General features: G+C 45.4%; 1 long non-coding RNA gene across 1 annotated transcript; it reads right to left on the bottom strand.

The window, feature by feature from the left end:
- Nucleotides 1–822: 822 nt before the first annotated feature.
- LOC123490447 lies at nucleotides 823–2,335 on the bottom strand. Its single transcript, XR_006660962.1, has 3 exons — nucleotides 2,254–2,335; nucleotides 1,211–1,308; nucleotides 823–956 (listed from the first exon to the last, which is right to left on the bottom strand). It is a non-coding gene; the product is annotated as an uncharacterized LOC123490447 (long non-coding RNA).
- Between the last annotated feature and the right edge of the window lie 5,681 nt (nucleotides 2,336–8,016).

The raw sequence follows: 8,016 nt of genomic DNA, 5'->3' as shown, positions 1-8,016 counted from the left end.
ATTGAATTGAGAGAGAGAGAGAGAGAGAGAGAGAGAGAGAGAGAGAGAGAGAGAGAGAGAGAGAGAGAGGCAGAGAGAGAGAGAGAGAGAGAGAGAGAGCAGAGAGAGAGAGAGAGAGCAGAGAGAGAGAGAGCAGAGAGAGAGAGAGAGAGAGAGAGAGAGAGAGAGAACAGAGAGAGAGAGAGAGAGAGAGAGAGAGAGAGAGAGAGAGAGAGAGAGAGAGGCAGAGGAGAGAGAGAGAGAGAGAGGCAGAGAGAGAGAGAGAGAGAGAGGCAGAGAGAGAGAGAGAGAGAGAGCAGAGAGAGAGAGAGAGAGAGAGAGAGAGAGGAGAGAGAGAGAGAGAGAGAGGCAGAGAGAGAGAGAGAGAGAGAGAGAGAGAGAGAGAGAGAGGAGAGACAGAGAGAGAGAAAGAGAGAGAGAGAGAGAGCAGAGAGAGAGAGAGAGAGAGAGAGAGAGAGAGAGGAGAGAGAGAGAGAGAGAGAGAGAGAGAGAGAGAGAGGAGAGACAGAGAGAGAGAGAGAGAGACAGAGAGAGAGAGACAGAGAGAGAGAGAAGCAGAGAGAGAGAGAGAGAGAGAGAGAGAGAGAGACAGAGAGAGAGAGAGAGAGAGAGGGTAGTCAACAGAGGGACTGGGGAGAGGAGGTAGATGGCCGAAGCAAAAGGGATGTGTATTCTTTTTGTATTTGTTTATTTGTATAATTATGTTTAATGCAAAATACATGTTCTGTGCCATTAGCAAAACATGACAATAAGATCCTTCAGACGTGTTGTTTCTTACCCAGCTGACAGCCACGTTCAGTAGAGCTGGGGGTTGGGGTTGGAGGAGTCTATGCGGTAGGCGGAGGGGTAGATTCTAGACAGCTGTCGCTGGTTGAAACCCAGGAAGCGCTCAGCTCTGTGGTTCACTAGCTGCTGGGCACGTGTCTCACTGAACGACAGAACATTCCCTGGAGTACCTGACAGACGAGAGGAGAGAGGGATGAGAGACTAAATGAAAAGAGGAAAGGGCTGAGCAGTGAGTGCAGGAGGAGATGGATAGATGAAAGAGAGAGAGGGAGAGAGAATGAATGGGGGTGGGGAAGAGGATGGGATGGAGGGATAGAGTGGAAGGGAGAGAGGGAGAGAAGTGGAGGTGGGAAAAGAGGAGGCCTGATGTGTGGGTGAGTTTAGGAGAGAGAGATTATGTGTTAAAGGGTGTGTGTTTTCTTACTGTCGTTCAGTCCCTCCTGAGAGGCCACAGAGTTAGTGAACACCACCAGGTCTGACAGATCTCTACTCAGCTTCATCGTCTTCCTCTTCCTCCCTCCCCTACAGCAAGAAGAAAACACAGAACGAGTATGAGGGAGGAAGGAGAGGTAGAATGGAGAAAGAGACATAGGGTAGGATGGAGAAAGAGACATAGGGTAGGATGGAGAAAGAGACATAGGGTAGAATGGAGAAAGATAACATGTGCTAAACACGTGTATGTGACAAATAAAATTGGATTTGATTTATCACAGTTTACACCCCACAGGGCAGAGTATCACAGGGAAATACCTAATACAGACCAGATAACACAGCTTTCATTGACACACCAAAAGGATACGGAGGCAGGCCCACAACACACACACACACACACACACACACACACACACACACACACACACACGCAAACACACACAGGAAGAGCCTTACATCAACTGTGACAGTTCCTGAAGACACATACATAATGTATTAACATTTCACACTTTCACACTTCACACACAAACACACACACACACACACACACACACACACACACACACACACACACACACACATACGTGACCAACTATTCAAAGAAGAGGAGACACACACAGACAGAACATTATGTTAATTTCTGTACAGTTTCTCTGTGGGGAAGCCTTTCAATTGGTCCCTCAATTTGAGGGCACTTCAAAGTCTGGTTAGGGTCATTAAATAGACTCTTAGGGCACTTCCCAAAAGAAGATTTAGGGCACGTAAAAGGGTTTAGGGCCCTTCAAACACATGAGTGGATGTTGCTCCAGGCTCCAGCTTGCTGTTCTGTTCGGTATAGCAGGATTGGAGCTGACAGAACTTGAAGAACCTAATTCACTAATCCTAATTTGAAGTCCATGCATGTAATTTCCCGCACAAAGCTCCCTATGACACTAACGCGTGACTTATGTGTGTGAATGTTTGGAGTTCTCCATCTCAGGTAGGAGTCAGCCCTTAGCATGGGTCAGTATGAACGAGAGAGCCAAATGAGCTGACCTGGTGATCTGTCCTCCCGCCTCTCTTCCAGAGGTCTCCTGTCCCGCCTCCTCTCCATCCGTACTCAGCCTGGATTTAGAGTGCCTCTGCAGGGGGAGGGAAACACACACACACACACACACACACACACACACACACACACACAACCACACATTTACAGATAATTCCCATTAGCATCGCCCAGTTTCAACATAATTCTCTTTAAAAAATGGTTAATACAGCACACCGCTTACACAGTCATACATTTAGCAGTCATACATTTAGCATGTGATTCTGCCCACTCAAAACATAAGCTACTAGTGGTGTGTGTGTGTGTGTGTGTGTGTGTGTGTGTTTGTGGTAGAGGAAGAGGTAGCGTAACATATCTATTAAAGTTGAAGTGGAGGAGTGGAGGGGAGGATAAGGGTGTCAGTAATGTCAGTCTTTAGGCTGCTCAGTGGGTAGTACAGGCAGTGCACAGACACACACACACACCCACTAGTAGCAAAATGTATGACCGTTAACATGAAAAAAGCCAGGGATTAGCAACAGCGTGCTAACCACACACACACCAACCAGACATGCAATTAAACCTTTCCGATTGTCCCTGAATGAGTAAAGCAACATTAATGAAATCTATCTGAGACTGGATCAATGTAAGAGACAGGGAGATGAGACATGAGAAGGGGCTCTTCAAGGAGAAGAAACAGACAGACAGACAGACAGACAGACAGACAGACAGGCAGACAGGCAGACTGACAGACTTGAATCAATTAGTTGTAGGGCTTTCTTCAGCCTCACAAACTGGGCCATGTGGTCATTAGATCATTATCCTGACTTCTAAGGCTCAACATCTAAATGCATCACTACAACATCGATTTTTTGTTTTAATAGAAAGGACCTTTACCATTGGCAGACCTGAGACTGTACAAACATTGCTGAGTTACGATCTGGACATTGTGGACAAAATATATTTGACAAGCAATAGAGACATGACCATCTGGTAGGACATCTTGATGTCTTGATGATAATGAAAGTTCGAGAGATTATCTCACCTTTTGTTCAGGTTGCTGATGAAGGATCGACTATGGGATTTTTTAAGTCCCTCTTTGGGATTCTAGAGGGACAAACAGATAGACAAGATGAGCTGAGAGACAGTTTTATAACTACTGCTGTACCTTTTCTATTCATATACTGTCTATAGACACCATCCTATACCTACTGTACAGACCTTTTTACCCCTACTTCTCCACAATTTCGTGATATCCAATTGCGATCTTGTCTCATCGCTGCAACTCCCCAACGGGCACGGAAGAGACAAAGGTCGAGTCATGCGTCCTCCGAAACATGACCCGCCAAACCGTGCTTCTTAACACCCGCCCGCTTAACCCGAAGCCAGCCGCACCAATGTGCCAGAGGAAACACCATTCAACTGATGACCGAAATCAGCCTGCAGGCGCCCGGCCCACACACAAGGAGTCGCTAGAGCGCGATGAGCCAAGTAAAGCCCCACTGGTCAAAACCCTCCCCCTAACAATGCTGGGCCAATTGAGAGCCGTCCCTATGGGACTCCGGTCATGGCCGGGATCGAACTCAGGTCTGTAGTGACGCCTCAAGCACTCGATGCAGTGCCTTAGACCACTGTGCCACTAGGGAGGCCTGTACACACCTTTCTATCAATTCATTTACTGTCCATAATGTCTATACACACCATCACTATACACTATATTTGACACTTGCTTGTTCTAATATTAATATAATATTAAATAAATCCTTTTTTTTAGCATGTATTGTTTTGTATTGTTATCTATTACAGCACTGTTGAAGCTAGGAACATAAGCATTTCACTACTCCCACAATAACATTTAGCTAAATAGTGTACACACGAAGGTAAAATGAGGTTTTATTTTGATTTGATTTGTGTGTGTCTCTCGATTCATCACAGCCTGTAGCTAGAGGACCCTCAACAGACACCAATAAACTAGTCGTCTGTGAGGGAGGGAGGAGAGAGGGAGGGAGGGAGGGAGGGGGGGGAGAGGGAGGGAGGGAGGGAGGGGAGGAGGGAGGGAGGGAGGGAGGAGGGAGGGAGGGAGGGGGGGAGGGAGGGAGAGGGTGGGAGAGAGGGAGAAAGCAGAGGGAAGGGGAGAGGGAGAGGGAGATGGAGGGAGAGAGAGAGGGAGAGAGGGAGAGAGAGGGTGAGAGAGGGAGAGAGTGAGAGGAGAGAGAGAGAGACAGAGAGAGAGGAGAGAGAGAGAGAGAGAGAGAGAGAGAGAGAGAGAGAGAGAGAGAGAGAGAGAGGAGAGGGAGAGGAGAGGGGGAGAGGGGAGGGAGAGAGAGAGAGCGGGAGAGAGGAGGGAGAGAGGGAGAGGGAGAGAGTTTTGAGTTTTATAAAACCTTTATTTTATACTCAAGTGTTAGCACATAAATAATGGCACACTGCCTTTTCAGAAATGAAAAAAAAAATGTAATTCCTAAATAAAATAAAAATAAAATAAAATAAAAAATACAAAAGAACATATACATTCAACTCATTTCATCAACAAAAAAATAGTTTCCCCTCCTCCACAAAACAAACCGCTCTTTCGAAAGCCCACTTCTCCTCAAACAATGGGAGATCTTTTACAGCTGAGAAGAACTCAAAATCCACTTTTATTCTTGCTTTCACTAATCCTTTAAAAACACATCTTACATCCTGCCCATATCCCGTTTCTCTATCTTATGTTTCCTACTCAGAAAAATGGACATCTTAGCTTGTCCCAAAATAAAATTTAACAGTTGACATTTTCTTTTCTGATGCTTACTATATTGAAACCCCAAAATAAAAAACAATGTTATTGAAAATCTCCCCTACAGCTTTAAACAAAGAGTCCAGCATTTCCAAGAGAGGTTTTATCCTCTCACACTCCATAAAAACAATGAAAAAATTGTTTCTCTTATATTACAAAAGGGCATCCATCTCCAACATCTGAGTTAATAACAGATACAAAAGCATTAACTGCAATGATGCCATGCAAAAACCCTCCATTGCATATCCCCAGTACCCTTTTTGTAACGTGGCTTTACAGTGCTCTCCATGCTGGCTTTACCTCGTCATCAATGCCCAATTTTACCCTCCATGGAGTGTCTTTTCTATTTTTCAATTTATCTTTATTCAAAACCTTGACACACCCCCTGTATAAGTCTTTCCCATTCACCTCATCCAAACCCACCTCTTCCAACCCTCTCAAATCCAGTAATAGCGCCTTTCTTTCTGACTCTGGGATATTGGGTGTAATCCCTAGTCTTGGAAATTAGACGTTTTCATCTTGTACCTTCTTCTTGTGACTATTCAGCATACCCCACTCTTCTGGTATGGCAACTGCTTGGCCTCTGACCGCAAGGCACTACAGAGGGTAGTGCGTACGGCCCAGTACATCACTGGGGCAAAGCTCCCTGCCATCCAGGACCTCTATACCAGGCGGTGTCAGAGGAAGGCCCTCAAAATTGTCAAAGACTCCAGCCACCCTAGTCATAGACTGTTCTCTCTGCTACCGCACGGGCCAGCGGTACCGGAGTGCCAAGTCTAGGTCCAAAAGACTTCTCAACAGCTTCTACCCCCAAGCCATAAGACTCCTGAACAGCTAATCATGGCTACCCGGAATATGCACTGCCCCCACCCCATCCTTTTTACGCTGCTGCTACTCTGTTAAGTATTTATGCATAGTCACTTTAACTCTACCCACATGTACATATTACCTCAACTACCTCAACTAGCCGGTGCCCCCGCACATTAGTGACTATGCAACGGTACCCCCCTGTATATAGCCTCCCTACTGTCACTTTATTTTAACTGTATATATAGCCTCCCTACCTGTCACTTTATTTTACTTCTGCTCTTTTTTCTCGAACACTTTTTTGTTGTTGTTTTATTCTTACTTTTTTTGTTTAAAATAAATGCACTGTTGGTTAAGGGCTGTAAGTAAGCATTTCACTGTAATGTCTGCACCTGTTGTATTCGGCGCATGTGACCAATAAAATTTGATTTGATTTGATTTGATTTGATTTGCTGACAGAGCCTTCCTGCAGCTTCCCAGCAGTTGTCCGACAATCCTTTCCGACCTCACCCCCAAATGTTCAGCCACCCTTCTTCTATCCATTAAGGCGGTCCCAGCCATGGCCATTAACTGTTTTAAGGTGATGATTTTGCCCTTCACCAGAATCTTGGAGAAATATGGAACAGCTGCAGTTGTACAATCCAGTCTTGCCCCATACACCAGGAGAGGTTCCTCCAACAGCCAATGCGCTGACTCCGTGACGTTCGTCTGGACACCTTCATAATGCTCCACACCCTAAGAAGGCCTCTGTAAAACGGAGGTACTCCTCCCTAGAAATCTAGCTACTATCAACCAAAAATAAAGCTTTCTTTAAACCCTAATCCCCCAACCTGCTGTAATACAAGACCTGCCACCCCTCTCCAAACCACATTTTCCGGTCCATAAAGCAACCTTTGAATAAACTGAAACCGGAAAGCAGCAGCCCTACTAGCAAGATGTACAAGACCTTGTCCCCCTCCTCTTTTGACAAATACAAAACACTTTGTGGAACCCAGTGAATGATTTATCCCAAAAAAAATCCACACAATAATTGCCTGTATCTTAGCCAGAAGGCCAGATGGTGGCTCTAAAACTGACAACCGATGCCACAGTGCAGAGGCAATCACATTGTTAACTATAATAGTGCTCCCCTATATGACATACGCGATAACAACCAACGCCATCTCCTCATCCTCCCTTCCACCACTTTCAACCACCCCAATCCTATTTTTTTCCATTGTCCCCTCATCTCCTAGGTACACCTCCAAGGTACTTAAAACCTCCCTTACACCATTCCAGCCCCCTGGCAAAGCCATGATCCTCCATACCATTCTCCAATCTGTAAAGCACAACTTTTTCCCAATTTACCTTTGCAGAGGATATTCCCTAAAACGGTCAACCATTAGACTCAAACTATCCTCACCTCCGCTTGATTTTTCACTAAAAACAACTACATCATCAGCATAGGCTGAGAGAGACGAATAGGGAGGAATATCCTCTGAAAGGTACAACCCTTCAATGCGAATTCTAATGCTATTTAGGCCTGTGGCTCTATAGCAATGGCATATAACATTCCCGACAAAGAACATCCCTGCCTAATACCTCTACACACTTTAAAAGGAGCACTCAAACCACCGTTAACTTTCAATACACTTTCAATGTCACCATATATCACCTTTATCATGGCAATAAAACCAGAGCTGAACCCAAACGCCGCAAGTGTGCCATAAGTATTGATGTTCAACTCGGTCAAATGCCTTTCCTGATCAATTGAAATTAGACCAGCATCCAACCCAATAGCCCTAGAGACGTCCAAAAATCACGAATCAGAGAAATGTTATCCCCTATCTGCCCTGCCAGGAACACAGTACGACTTGTCCGTATGTATGATTTGCCCCATCACCTCCCTCAGCCTGTTGGACAAAGCCTTGGACAGGATCTTATAATCAGTGCACCGCAATAGAGCCACCGCTCCAGTTCTTCACCTCCCCTAGGGTCACCCTTTTTGGGCAGTAGGGTGAGGACAGCCCTTCTGCAGCTTATTGGTAGTAACCCTCCGGTTAAACTATCATTAACTACTGCTAGCCAATCCTCTCCCAACATAGCCCAAAAAGACTTAAAAAAGCCCATCAATGCCTGGTGCCCTTCCATTTTCCATGCCTTTTAATGTAGTGTATAGCTCCTGCAAAGACAATGGTTGCTCTAGCTCAAC

Source organism: Coregonus clupeaformis, unplaced genomic scaffold (genome assembly GCF_020615455.1).
Source record: "Coregonus clupeaformis isolate EN_2021a unplaced genomic scaffold, ASM2061545v1 scaf4010, whole genome shotgun sequence".
In the NCBI taxonomy this organism is placed as follows: domain Eukaryota; kingdom Metazoa; phylum Chordata; class Actinopteri; order Salmoniformes; family Salmonidae; genus Coregonus; species Coregonus clupeaformis.
Note: the sequence above shows the minus strand (reverse complement) of the source record. Positions and strands in the feature narration are given on the sequence as shown.